Raw genomic sequence first — 12,839 nt, forward strand, 5'->3', positions numbered from 1 at the left:
CAAACTACCATCTTTCTGTTTAAGGAATCATAGAATGTAAAACCTAAAATAAACCTTATCTAGTCATTATATAAATGAAGAAACAAAGCTTATATCCAGGTCTCCTAATCAGCTTATTAAGGAGGAGATCTGTTCTGGCTTGACTGAAGGGCCATTCACAACATAGTAAGTGAGAAAACTAGAGAGCTTCCTAGTGTCCCCAGAGCCTGCTTCTCAGCATGTTATCATCATTTTCCTTGAAATAACTCCCAGTTTACTTAATCACAGACACAGGACTCAATATTTAAAGAAACCCATGCACATTCAAAATGTAAATATTATCTATTATCTACTTTGAATTATTCAAACATATGCTTGACTATGTCAACATAGGTTAAAATACCCTAATAATTCTAAAAACCAAAAATGAGTTTTTAGTTTCTACACTTTAATACATCCTCCTTAGAAAATGAAAAATCACAGCGCCTGGGTGGCTCAGTCGGTTAAGGGTTAAGCATCTGACTTGATTTCAGCTCTGGTCTTGACCTCAGAGTTGTGAGATGGAGGCCCCAAGTCAGCTCCATGTTAGATGGGTGTGGAGCCTGCTTAAGATTCTCTCTCCCCCTCTCCCCCACCCCTCTCTAAAAAAAAAAAAGAAAGAAAGAAAATGAAAAATCATTATTTCAGTAATCCAACACTTACTAGATTGATGAATAATCAGGTCCAGTGCATTCCTTGTTGGCACAAACCCTTCCCCTACCTGGGCCCTTTTTCTATGCTTCTGAGAATCAGGGTGTCTTCTGACATGAGGGTGTCAACCCTCAGTAATTATGTGACCATGGACAAGTTATTTAACGTTTTTAAGCCTGTTTTCTCATTCTCTTAGTAGATGGACTGATACTACCCACTTATAGGCTAATGTGGGAGGATTCAGGTTATATAAGTAAAGCCTCTGATGCATGGAAAGCACATAATAAAAAACAACTATTATTAGTAATTAAATAATAACACTAATTTAACATAAAAAAGGAAATAAAAAGGCTAATAACTCTCAAAAGTGGGATTTATCATCTCAATTATGAGCCTGCACTTGAAAAGATTCCCAATTGAGACAAGTAATTTATGTCAAGACCCAAAAGGAATAATAGATTCATGAAATGTCATTAGCATTTTTAAGAACAATATTTTTGTTGAAGTAAATAAAACATTTTTAAGGCAAGTAATATCTTAGTCTTGCCAGATCTGATGATAATTAAACTATTTGCAAAGCACTGTTATTTTAAGTTGAATAGTATCACTGGAAAATTTTGTACTCACCCTAAACAATTTAGAACTATGCTAAATCCAGAACCATTTCTGAAAGTGCATTGTACCATCAACACTACTGATAATACAAAGTCGTATAAGTAAAGACACATTCCACTAACTGTATCAAGTAAAACACCTTCCATTGTGCCAGCACAAAAAACAAGAATTGACAGATTGATGAGCATCAATAAGCAGAACTGCTGAGATACTATTTGTAAAGCATTTGATTTGGAGTAAAAGCAAATGCACTTTAATTACCTTTAGCTCCAAAAGGTTTCAAGAAAGAAACCAAAGAAATGAAGCAAACACAAAAGTTATAGTTAGGGGACTACAAATAAAAGTACTCTGCTTGAACTATGAAAATGATCCCTCATTTTCTAAAGCTAAAACACAGAAAGGAGAGGTGAGTTACAAAGTCTAAACTCTAAAGAAACGTGCTATCAATTAATTACTATCGCAGGATTTTTTAAAAAGGTGGAAGCAATAGATTATTATTTAGAAGTGAAATACCTTTAACAAACACTGTTTCCATAAGCCATATTTTATTCCAACAAAATTAAATCAAATAGGAGAAGCACTTCCAGAATGTTGGTGTGAGGAATTCCACATGGACCTCTTCCCCAGCAAAACAATCTCAAATAATGAAAATTATATTTACAATCTCTCAAAATTGCCTTAAGGGCATTTGCCTTAGTGGCAAACGCAGAAACATTTATTCAAGAAAATCTACTGAATCTTGGCAAAAACAGTGAATCTGTGGTATCTGAGCCACAACCCACTTCCTTACTCCACCCTACCCCCAGCTCTACTCCAGGTGGGTGTAGCCAGGAAGACAGGGCATCCTCTAACCCCAGTTCCCAGACTAGAGCAGTAAAGAAAAAACAGAGAAACAGGGGTGCCTGGGTGGCTCAGTTGGTGAAGCATCTGCCTTCGGCTCAGGTCATGATCCCGGGGTCCTGGGATCAAGCCCCACATCGGGCTCCCTGCTCAGCTGGGGGTCTGCTTCTCCCTCTCCCTCTGCCGCCCCCTGCTTGTGCTCTCTCAATCTCTTGCTTGCTCTCTCTCAAATGGATAAAATTTTAGAAAAAAAAAAAAAAAGAAGAAAAAACAGAGAAACAAAAAAGACACGAAATATATATAGAAAACAAAAAGCAAAATAACAAATTAAATCCAATCATATCAATAACAATATTAAATGTGAAAAGATTAACCAATCCAATCAAAAGGTACAAATTGTAAGACTCGATAAATAAACAAGATGAAACTATATGCTGTCTACAGGAGACACACTTTAGATTCAAAGATACAAATAGGTTGAAAGTAAAAAAGATGAATAAAGATATATCATGCTTAAGAAAGCTAGAATGGTTATATTAAAATCAGAATAAATGGACATTAAGACTAAAACTATTAGGTAAAAACTAAGGAAACCTGAACAAAATATGCACTTTGATAATAACCAATATCAGTAATCCATAACCAGTAATCAATAGTCAATTACTAAATATAAACATTTTATAGTGTTAAAAGGGTCAATCCATCAGGAAGATATAAAAATTATAAATATACACACCAAAACTGAACCAAAGAAATAAGAAAATTTGGATGAGCACAAGCAAGATACGGATAATAAGGGATCAACTGCAGAGAAAATAGTCATGGGGACCTATCCTTTGCTAATGTATCAATACCTAAATTTGATTTTAAGTTTTGTCTGATAAATATGTTTTCTAGTCTTAAGTTATATGAGTTACTAAGGAAGGTTAATGTTGCTTCTTTTATTAATGTATTCCAGGAATAAAATCTAAAAACTGTTAATACAAATAAACATCTCTACAAAACATTTTTTAAAAGACTTTATTTATTTATTTGACAGAGAGATAGAGAGTGCCAGAGAACACAAGGGGGGGGGGGATGGCAGAGGGAGAGGGAGAAGCAGGCTCCCCACCGAGCAAGGAGCCCAATGCAGGGCTCCATCCCAGGCCCCGGGGATCATGACCTGAGCCAAAGGTGGATGCCCAACTGACGGAGCCACCCAGGCACCCCTATAAAATTTAGGTATTAGAAAACAGAAATAACTATAAACACTTTAGTAGGTATTTACATTGTCCTTTCCAAGAAAAGCAACAGATCAAGTTTGGAACATTAAATACTATCATCAATTTTAATTTGTATTGATACTAAATAATAAAAGGTTCAAATGTATTACAAATAATGTACATAGTACATGAGAGGGAAAAAGTAGAGACGCTATTTTTCTATTTATCATTTTCTTAAAATGTTAGTTAAAAATTACAGTTTAAAATATATAAAAACTCACCACATCATAAGAAAATTGTGTTTCAATATGTAAGATCTTTGCTGTTCAACTTCTTTAGACAAGTTTGGTCAATAGGTTCTTGAAAATTCTAGAGGCCACTTTCAGGCAACAGTCTCGAACATTGAAAACTTGAGCAAGGCAAAAGGGCCCACAGCGACCACCACCAGGCTGAATGCAAACAAGCTCATTAACTGATGGACCCTGAAATAACGATAGGTCCAAACTAACCAATGGGCTACTTAAAACCAGGCACAGTTACCAAAAAAGGGAAAATTCCATGTCCCCACACTCCCCCAGTCTGCCCTATTAACTGTGTCCTCTCACCATAGCCTCATCATAGATCGTCTCTCCTTTGCTGTCCTGCCTGCTTCTTCCTTGCAGTGTATTCAATAAACTTATCTCCTTTGGTCTGCCTTGGGTGAATTCTTTCACCACCCACACTGCTGGCCCCCATCTGATAGGGACACCCCACAGCAATCATGCACTATCTTATGTTCACTTCTAACTTTGGAATAGAAAATACCTAAGCCCTGAATTGCTTCTCCACCAAGTAAAGTACCTAGGAGCAAGAATTCCATTTTCACAGTTCTGTATTTCTTCTGTGCAGCAAAACAGACTTCCACCTTTATCTTCATCTACCACTAACTCTGTGACCTTGGGTAAGTCACTTCCATTTAATCAATATGCTATAAAAGGACCCTGACTGTAATACTACAGTGTGTACACTTAAATCTTTAGGTATTTGAAATTATTGAAGGTTCTGTAGGGGAGAAAATTTTGCCAACCTAGAATATGCTTCTGCGGCACCTGGGTGGCTCAGTTGGTTAAGCATCTGACTCTTGATCTCAGCTCAGGTTTTGATTTCAAGGTCATGAGTTCAAGCCCACCCATGGGTGTGAAGCCTACGTTAAAAAAAGAGAGAGAGAAAACCAACAGGCTTTGAGTTCAGAAACACCTCTTAATAGGGTGGTTCCTTTTCATGTTGTTATGTTTTCTGGGAGCTATGAGAGAAAGTACATCTGTGTCCAGGAAAGTTCTCCAAAGGGACAGAGGCTGAAATCTTTGAGAGCCCTTCAACTTAAATGCAATGTGCTTCTCAATCTGACCCTGCTGGTTATTTCTGAGAAACTGCAAACACAGAAGCTTTAAAAAGCCAAGGAGAAGTCACCTTTTTGTGGCGCCTGGGTGGTTCAGTCGGTTAAGCGTCTGCCTTCGGCTCAGGTCATGATCCCAGGGTCCTGGGATACAGCCCAACATTGGGCTCCCTGTTCAGTGGGGAGCCTGCTTCTCCCTCTCCCTGTACTCATATTCTCTCTCTCTCGATATCTCTCTCTCTCAAATAAATCTTAAAAAAAAAAAATTTTTAATCTAGGGGAAAAAAAAGAGACATCCTTTTGTAAAAAGACATTTACACTTATAAGGGTAATGTCTCCCAATCTGAACCTGAAAGAAGGGGATGACTAAATCTCTAGAAACTGTTACCAGTGGAGAAGGCCAGGAATGAAATCTTTGTAACAACCCTACCCCTTTGTTTACTGTGCTTTTCCTGTAACCTCCCATAACTGACTCTCTACCCCCAACATCTTTTGTCTTTGGCTGAAGATGGTATTTAAGGTAATGGCTTCAGCCATTTCATAGAGTTACTCACTTTTCTTGGGTCTCTCCCAGGCTTACAGAAGTTATACATATTATTAAATCTTATTTGATTACTTCTTGTTAATCTGCCTCATGTCAATTTCATTCTTAGACCTGCTAGAATAACCTTTAAAAATAGAAGTAAACTTTTCTTCCCCAATAGTTCCTAAATTTAGTGATAGCACTGAACTTGTAAATCAGAAAGCACTGTTGCAAGGGATGGGAGCGGAGTGGTTTAGAAGAGATAGAAACTTGGAGACTAGCAAAACAATTAGAATAGTACTGCAACAGGCCAGGTAAGAGTACGGATCCTAATTAAGGTAGTAAGAGTGATGAGAACAAAGGCAAAAGAAATGTAGATAAAATTAAATTTCCTTATAACTTGCAGCCCACTGACAAATACTTGAGACAAGGAGAGTATGACATTCCTCAAAGAACTCACAACTGTCTTAATGCTTTGCTAGAAGCAAAAAGCAACCTTAGCTTGACAACAGGCAGACCTCCAGGATTCTGTAACTCTTCTTTAACACATGAAAATTCTTTTGGAAACTTCCTTTTTCTTTACACCGCAATTTAGAAGTATGTAATCACCCCACACAATCCCAGCGCAGCTCTTACAGCCCATGGGTCCCGTCCCCTAGGCTTTAATAAGAACACCTTTTTGCACCAATACCACCTTAAGAATTCTTTGATGGTTCGCTCCCAGCCCACATCACAACAATAGTAGAGATGGAAATGGGATCATTTTCAAGGAAATAATTAACACATACCATATTGTTACAATTTTTCTGTTACCATACTAGATCATGAGATGAATAATCACTGCCAGAAATGCCTATAAATATGGACAAAATCTAATCTGATACTGTCGAAGGAACAAAAATGATTATTTTAATCTGTAGAGATTTTATTTCATTAGAATTAAAGTTCCCTTGACGGACTACTTTTTGTATACCATCCTCTCCCTCTAGGTCTCTAAAAAGACCACAACTCTTACACTTAAACAAAATTAGATGTCAGAGACTAAATTAGGCAAGAAGTAAAACTGAAATTTTGTTTTAAACAAAAAGGGTCTTTATAGTCAAAGAAGTAAAAAGCACTGGTTTCACACACCTCACTTATTACTAGGATTTTTCTAGACCACTAACTAAAGATAAGGCACCGAAATGAAATATTGGTAAGGAGGGGCACACAAAACTTTTTTGTGAAGCCATTACCTTTTGTACAGTATCTTATTCTACTTCCTTCTTTGAAGTCACAACAACAGATAACATGAGGCATCTTCATAGTCACTAAGCAAGGGATCCTGGCTGCCTTAAGAACATCTGTTTTAAAAGCATATACAGTTGACCTTTCAATAATGCAGGGATTAGGGGCACTCACCCCTGCACAGTCAAAAATCCATGTGTGACTTTGACTCCCCTTAGCCAGAAGCCTTAACAAAAACACACACAGATGATTAATATATTTTGTAGGTTTTATGTATTATATACTGCATTCTTAAAGTAAGCTAGAGAAAAGAAAATGTGGCTCAGTTAAGTGTCTGCCTTCGGCTCAAGTCATGATCCCAGGGTCCTGGGATGAAGCCCCACATCCCCACATTGGGCTCCCTGCTCAGCGGGGAGCCTGCTTCTCCCTCTCCTGCTGCCCCTCCCCGTTTGTGCTCTTTCATTCTCCCCCTCTAATAAATAAACAAAATCTTAATAAAAAAAAGAGAGAGAGAGAGAAAGGAAGAAAATCATAAGAAAAATACGTTTACAGTACTGAAATCTATTGAAAACCCACGCTGTCCAAGGGTCATCTGTAATTCGCAATAATTACCTACCTTACATATTCTAGTAAATAGTCTTCAATTGTGTATGTGTGACACATACAAAAAAGTGCTGTTAGTTTTATTCTTCCTTTTTTCATGAAAGCATAGAAGCATCTGTCCTATTAAAATTCAGTTTTGATCTGCATATAAAGAAAATTTTCTAATCCATAAAATGAGTATTATTACTCATACCTCTTAATACACATTCCTAATTATAGCCAACATGTCCACCCACAGGGGTAAAGCCCAAGAAACATTCCAAAATTCAGAAAATAAACTTAGTATGAAAGGTTATTGCATTGCCAACTTGAGCCAAATTGTTCCAGATTAAGGTACCAAATAGATGCTATATCTTATTGTCTAGTGAGATAAATACAAAAGGAACAGACTCCTTATCTTTCAGTTTGTATCATCACTTTCCCATCTTGTCAAATAACAGAAATTACATTTTTTAAACTACATAGTGTATATTATGATTCATGGATTTATAGGATATTCTTATACATTCTCCTAAGCAATGTTAGCATTTTATTTTAGGGCTTATGACCTAACTTACACATTTCAAAAAACCTTGATTGCCTAAGTTTTTCTCTATATAAGATGCCAATCATTATTTCCCTCGGCCCCAGCTACATTCCTTTAAAAAAAAAAAGAGAGAGAGAGAGAGAGAGAGAATTTCACCCATGGTCCCAGAAGCCAGTCCTACGTATCATTGGACACTGGCCCTTCGCCACAGCTTATTGGACTAAAGAAAAAGCCTGTGGCTGAAGCCAGAACTATCATATTCTCCTTTCTGGGAGATGGGAATTCAAACTCAGAGACCAAGACAGTAATTAGCTATTAAAGAGCTGAAAAAGATCCTGTAAACTCAAGGGCTTAGGCTGCTATTTTAAGGCAGCTATAACATACTACCTGCAAGTGAATGAGTGAGAAATTTGAAAATGACTTAAAGAGAAGCAATTCTGAGAAACAAGGGGTGAGAGAAGCAATTGCTTGATTATTTCCTGCAATTGAGTCCAAGCAATATCCCACGTCTTTACAATAAAACCTCATTTTACTTACTCATGTTTTGTTAAGGAAGTTTCTATTCCTTAAGACACTGCTTAATTATAATATGAAGTATATCACCGTAATATATATATTAATCAATTTGGCTACCCTAACAGAGAGATCCAAAATAATAGTGACTTAAATAAAAGAGAAGTTTATTTCTCTCTCATGTAAAATCTGGATGAGTGTCCAGTGCTTTCCAGCTCACAGACCAGGATATATGCTTCAGCTCTCGCCATTTTGCCTGCATCCCAGACACAGGGAGAAGGAAAAAGTGGGGTACAAGAAGGGCAAAAATCTTTCTTCTTAGGGAACACCACAAAATATGTACCCAGAGTTTCCATTATCCTATTGGCCAAGACTTAATCCTATACCCACACCTGGCTGCAAAGGAAACTGGGAAACGCAGTCTTTATCTGGGTGGCAAGCACCTGTTAAAAAACATCAATTACTATAGTAAAAGTGAACAGATATTGGAAGTCGACTTAAAATATATTAGTCTAAGACTATGTCTGAGCAGTACATCTAACTCTCCAGAATACTTCAATCATTACCAGGGAATGCTCTTTTAAAAGAAATTAGAAGAGATTCTCCAACTCTTGAGAAGAAAAAAAGGAAAATTAAATGGGAAAGAGACAAATGAACCACCCCCAACACACACATTATGGACTACGGGAAGGAGATAAATGAAAACTATTTTCAGCACTTTCTATCTTTTATCATGTCCTTACTCCCTTACCCTTTCAGATCATCCATTTAAAAAAAATAATAATCCAGAGCTAGCAAGCATGTATGTTACACGTGTACTGCAGAAGACAGAAGGCAGACCTGGAACGAAAAGGATATAGTGGGAGTCTGAGAATAGCAGACCACTTAATTTTGCTGGCTGAATGTATCAATCTAGCTGACAAAATTTTGAGACTCTTTATTTCAAAGAACCTAAAAATTCTCAAATTAAAATCTCTTGCAAAAGGCTACTTTCTTTTATTCACCGTTAGTAGAGTGGAGTATGGACATATCAGAAAGTCAACACAATCTTATGACTCATTTGGTTACTTTTAACCCCACATCCACCAAAGACTATGTAAAACTATTCATATTTAAATTTTGTATCTGTTTTCTTTCCCAAAACATGAAGATTTTCTGACCTGGAATTCATTTCTTAGGATTCTAAAATTTTAATAACAACAGGAAAAATCAGTGAATAAAGAGAAATTACATAGTAAAATACATTAGGAAAAGGTCATGCTGTTAATTAAAAAAAAAAAAAGTTATCCAAAGCACAGCATTTTAAATTCTCAAGTGACAATAGCATAATAACATTTCCTCAGTAAATACTGTAAGAAAATGGAAATCTTGAGGCTCAAAGTATTATAACATCCCCACCATCTACTGATTAAATGAGGTCAAAAGAGATGCCCCAAAATGGGAAACTCAATGTACTGGATCATTCTATTGTGAACTTCATCCAGCTAGAAACTGTTTCCCAGAATTCCATTCCCTGTATGGTACATCAAGTTAGAGATGGCCAAATTCTTGGAAGGTCTTTATGGTTAGACATGGTGAGAACAAATGTAGATGCACCTGGCAGGTTTCAGCTTGTCCTCACCTTCATCTTATCCCCTCTATGTCCAGCTCTTCTTCCTCACCTAAGAAACAGTGGCCCAAGACCCATCAATTATAGACAGGCTGTGGGCTTTGGACCCACCAAGGAAGTAGCTACAAAGAGGAAACAGCCTCCCACAGACCTCTCCACAATCACCCTCTTTGCATTCCCACTTTGATGGCTCTACACACATGGCTTATTAAAATTTTCCCAGCAAGCTCTTATACACCTGTACCAGTGCTTCAGGAAAATCTATTAGTATCATTTTTTTAAGACTTATTTATTTATTTGATGGGGGAGGGGTAAAGGGAGGAGAGAATTTTTTTTTTTTTTTTTTAAGATTTTATTTATTTATTTGACAGAGAGAGAGACACAGCCAGGGAGAGAGGAAACACAAGCAGGGGGAGTGGGAGAGGAAGAAGCAGGCTCTCAGCGGAGAAGCCTGACGCGGGGCTCTATCCCAGAGCTCTGGGATCACATCCTGAGCCAAAGGCAGATGCTTAATGACTGCGCCACCCAGGCGCCCGAGAAGGAGAGAATCTTAAGCAGGCCTGACTCGGAGCTCGATCCCACGACCCTGAGATCATGACCTGGGCAGAAACCAAGAGTCAGACACTCAACTGACTGAGCCACCCAGGTGCCCCAGTAACTACTTTTCTTATCCATCCCCTTCCTGATTTTCACATCCCCAGTAACTCTACAATTGTATATAGCCTGCTTGTTATAATAAATCCCTTATCCCAGAACACTCACAGTGGTTCTATTTCTCAGAAAGAATCTTGACTAATATACTCAAAATTCAGCAATTTATAAACCAGCAGTATTGACAAAAAGGATTTAAGTACTGAAAGCCATTTCCCTATTACTACGAAGCTGAATTTTTCCTGAGATAACCAGGTTCACTCCACCAATTTACTTCTATATGTGAGAAATGTTCTCTGCTTTCTATCAAGTAAGGGATTCCTAAAAGCACTGCTCTGTTCCTTTTATTTCCCTACATACAGGACATTTAAAGAACTTACTAAATAATCCAAATTATACTATTTATTCTAAGTTGTTTTACTAAGAATGTTAATATTTATTTTATAAGTGTTGCTTAACCAATTTGTCATTTGAGAACTTGCTAAAAGATGAGACAAATGGACAATAAATTAGTAATTGTTAAGATATCTTCTCTGAAATGGGCCCATGATTTCAAAAAATAAAATTCTAAAAATGCAAAACTTATAAAGTAATCATTAGAAACACCTTCCCCCCAAAAAAGAAATGAATATATGTTTGGGAGCAAGTAGACTACTTCAAGCACTAAGCACTCAAGTCCTGAACTATAACACTCACAACTCTGGATTCAATGATTTCTTTTTTTTAAGTCACCTTTTCTTTCTTTTTTTTTTTTTTTTAAAGATTTTATTTATTTGACACGGAGAGAGACAGTCAGAGAGAGAGGGAACACAAGCAGGGGGAGTGGGAGAGGAAGAAGCAGGCTCCCAGCGGGGGAGCCTGATGCGGGGCTCGATCCCAGAACGCTGGGATCATGCCCTGAGCCAAAGGTAGACGCTTAAAGACTGTGCCACCCAAGCGCCCCTAAGTCACCTTTTCTAAAGATTCCCCAAGCTCTATTTGGAACTTAACAACCCTAACCTCCTAACATACATTTTCATACAGCTTTTACAAATTATTGACTATTTTCTTCATAACTATGACATTAAAATGTCCTACAGTTAGCCTACCATATTCAAGGGCGTAAAAACAACTCACAATTGAAAAGACATTCTGCCGTAAGAACCATAATTAAATACAGAGTCAGGTACTGTTCTCTAAAGCACTACTTATGACTGAGAAAATTTATTACAGTTAACCCTTAAACAACACAAGTTTGAAATGTGCTGGTCCACTTTTACACAAATTTTCTTTAAAACTGATTGATTGATTTGAGAGAGAGAGAGAGAGTGCACATGCACGGGAGGAGGCGGACAGAGGGACGGGCAAGAAAGAATCTCCAGCAGACTCCCCGCTGAATGCAGAGCCCAACGTGGAGCTGGATCTCATGACCCCCAGATCATGACCTGAGCTGAAACCAAGAGTTGGACAGAACCGACTGAGCCACCCAGGTGCCCCTACAAATTTTTTTAAAATAAATATATTGGAAAATTCTTTGGAGACTTGTAACAATTTGAAAAACAGGTAAACCGCAGAGCCAAAAATATCAAAAAAATTAAGAAAAAGGTATGTTTTGAATGCATAAAATATACCTACATACTAGTCTATCATTTATGACAATAAAATATACATAAATCTATTACAAAATTTAAAATTTACTGAAAGTTATGCACACACAGACCATACATGGTGCCATTCAGTCGAGAAATGTAAACAAATGTAAAGATGCAGTATTAAATCATAACTGCATAAAACTGTAGTGCATACTGTACTACTGTAATAATTTCCTAGTCATCTTCTATTGCTTTTGAGGTGAGCTCCACTGCTGTATCTTCTTAAAATGTCATGTAACACCAAGCATCTCCGTGTGAGCAGTTCATCCCTCCAGCAAATTGCTTATCACAGTAAAAGTGATCTCTCACAGTTCTCACGTAGTGTTTAGTGCAATATTGTAAACCATGAATGACACCATGGGAGCCATAAAAAATGCCACCAATAATGATGGAAGTGCTCCCAAGCAGCAGACAAAAGTCATGACATTACAAGAAAAAGTTGAATTGCTTGATATGTACCACCTAGACTGAGGTGTGCAGCTGTGGCTGCCCAACATTTTAAGATAAATAAATCCAGCATAAGGACCATTGTAAAGAATGACAAGAAAATTCATGAAGCCATCACTACAGCTACACCAAGAGGCATAAAAATCTCACACTTTTTGTGAAATAGCTTTTTATCTCATATTGACAATGCAGCGCCTGGGTGGCTCAGTCATTTGGGTGTCTGACGCTTGATTTTGGCTCAGGTCATGACCTCAGCGTTGTGAGATAGAGCTGACCGTCAGGCTCCAGGCTGGGCATGGAGCCTGCTTGGGATTCTCTCTTTCCCTCTGTCCCTCCTCGCCCACTCAGGCTCTCTCGGGGAAGGAAGGAAGGAAGGAAGGAAGGAAGGAAGGAAGGAAGGAAGGAAGG

At 37.7% G+C, this 12,839-nt stretch overlaps 1 protein-coding gene across 3 annotated transcripts in view; it reads right to left on the reverse strand.

Moving 5' to 3' along the window:
* CDKL5 (cyclin dependent kinase like 5) overlaps positions 1–12,839 on the reverse strand; it is a 201,818-nt gene that overhangs the window by 139,915 nt on the left and 49,064 nt on the right. Inside the window, exon 1 of one of the 3 annotated variants that reach the window (XM_040633785.1) lies at positions 1,798–2,188. The exons of 1 other annotated variant lie outside the window; for it this stretch is intronic. The gene's annotated coding sequence lies outside the window, so the exon portion shown is untranslated. Of the gene's footprint in view, positions 1–681; positions 786–1,797; positions 2,189–12,839 lie in introns of those variants that run through there. One more of the 3 variants, XM_040633795.1, reaches the window with a different exon arrangement.

Source organism: Ursus maritimus (genome assembly GCF_017311325.1).
Source record: "Ursus maritimus isolate PB19 chromosome X unlocalized genomic scaffold, ASM1731132v1 scaffold_X1, whole genome shotgun sequence".
In the NCBI taxonomy this organism is placed as follows: domain Eukaryota; kingdom Metazoa; phylum Chordata; class Mammalia; order Carnivora; family Ursidae; genus Ursus; species Ursus maritimus.